Below are 2,500 nucleotides of genomic sequence, written 5' to 3'. Positions count from 1 at the left end.
AAGGCTCACAAGGAAATGACAGGCGTGCTACGGAGTCATTTCCTGGGAGGATGGTTGCGTCTTCCTTTAGATGAGAGACAGCTGATCTGTAGAAGGAAACAGGATGGCCTGAAGCACCGTGGTGAAATTCCACTGTGATCTCCGTTATCACAAGACTCCAGTTCTTTTTCATTTGGGTACTTTTGTCTAATCTCAGGCTTCCTAAAAGTGGAAAAATCATCCCACAGATGCAAGCAGTCGTACAGAGAAAGAATCGAGTCCTAAAAACTCAATACATAATACAAATGAAGGACACGCGGTAAGAGAAACACCAGAGGGCATGTTTGGAGAGCAGTGAGGAATAGGATATTGCTACCACTGAATGTTTTTCAGCACTAAGGGCAGTGTGCTTACTGACACGCAGTCACTATAACTGCCTGTGTACGTTCAACACTGAAACCGAGCTGGTTTGTGAATCTCACATAGCTAGCATAGCGTTTAATGGTCAGTGTATTCTCTTGAAAATGTTTACTAAAGCACAAGCTTGTTGTGAGGTAACAGTGTGTTTTCTTAATTGAACAAACTCCACAGTGTGTTACCGATGAAGTAAATACATGGGTGTTAATATTTAACTTCCAGGTCAGAGAACGTTGTGGTATAACGTACCAGCAACCTTAAAGCAGACCCGATGTCAGCGAGTGATGTCATCACCTCTGGCAGGCGGCTGTCCCTGTGTGACCTCTACGATGCTTATAGACTGGAGGATGCCATCTAAATGGAAGATGATGTTTCCAGCTCTCAGCTACAAATTTCATTTGAAAATCAAGACTGGTTAAAGTTAGGGCTAATGACAGGCTTGTATCTGTAACTTTTCAGACAACCTTCATAGAACTCGTACAAAACCTGTACAGAATCAAACATCTCTATAATTTATCATTTGTAGGCCTTTTCCACAAGATTAAACTCATTGTTTCAATAAGTGAGAAACTAGCAGTCAGTTTGAGGTATTGCAATAGAAATAACAATGGAAAATGTATCTCAAAAGTAATTTAATTTAACCTTTATATTCCTGGATCAAAGATTAGAATTAAAAAGTCCCAGTGTGTCCAGCGTGGTAGTTTTAAGGCGTAAGGAGTGATACACACGAGAGTGACGGTAAGACCCAGCAAAGCTCAGACATCAGGAAATACCACACAGTTCCAAACGTTCCACTGACTTTATTTACTGTGTTCATTAACAGGCAGACACCCTTAAATACCACGATTTTTAATTCCTTTTTCAGGTCATTGGAATTTTCCAGCCTACTGCCACTCTTAGGCTGGAGTCGAATCACAAGTCATGAGTCGAATATATCGCACGATTGCGAATACATCACAAGTCATGAGTCGAATATATCGCACGATTGCTAATACATCACATTTTGGTCTCACTTTCCATTGCTGTCTGTTCATGATTCTCCCAAAAATACACACAAATAACAAATTAACTAAATAAAGTCTGTGCAATGAACATTAATTATTCAACAATTTTACTTCAAATTTCCATGTAATTTGTTTTTTAAACAGGTTTATCATTTGCTTGGCTATTTACTGCACAGAAGCGGCATGCTTGAATACCCAGATTCTTCATGACTTTTAATTGCATTTTCAGAGAGGTAGAAGCAGCACTGTTCTAATCTCCACGCTGATATGGGCCCAGTCGACAGATAGCATCCCCTTCATTAAAAAGACCTTTTTTTTTCATGAGGAAATGAGAATGAATGACTTCCTTTGACATGCTGGAGGTCCCTGGTGTTCACGCTTCCACTCCTGGAGCAGATGAACTCTCACACGCGCACAGCAGTGCACACCAAGCTAGATAAGGCCTCATTTGCATAATTGTCGTGTTGTCGTTATTCATTCCACCAATCACCAATGAGGGAGCCGAACTCTAAGGTATTTGGTCACATGACTCATATATCAGAGCACTAAAAGATTGTGTAAGGTCATGCAGCATCTGTGTGAGGGAAAAACAACTCTAATAGGATTATACAGTGTTCAGATGCATTTGTATGCGAATTCTTTTTACAGTCTTTCAACACTGAAGCTGGGAAGTGTTGACAAATGATATTCTGAGTGCTGAACAGAACGAAGGTTTTTCTCCCTTTAAAGTCAACATTGTCTTTCATGAATGTTTCTCAGTGTGTGAGATTGAAAACAAGAGCAAATAAAGATAAAAAAGAGCAAAATAGTCACTTGTATGCAGAACATTTTACATTTACAGCATTTAACCACTTTTATCCAAAGCAACATGCAATTCTGACTGAACACAACTTGAGGGTTAAGGGTCTTGCTCAGAGGCCCCACAGTGGAAATCTGGCAGTGGTGGGACTTGAACTGGCAACCATCTGATTACTAGTCAAATACCAACAAGCTACTACTGCCCAGCCAGTTTTACAAGTTTCTCAAGTTTGTCCTACAGTTTTTTCAAAGACGGGCAAAAACCGCTGGATTTATAAATGCTAAAAACTCTGGTCATCGTG

This window comes from Electrophorus electricus, chromosome 1 (assembly GCF_041902795.1).
Source record: "Electrophorus electricus isolate QZ-2024a chromosome 1, ASM4190279v1, whole genome shotgun sequence".
NCBI classification, from domain to species: Eukaryota; Metazoa; Chordata; class Actinopteri; order Gymnotiformes; family Gymnotidae; genus Electrophorus; species Electrophorus electricus.
Note: the sequence above shows the minus strand (reverse complement) of the source record.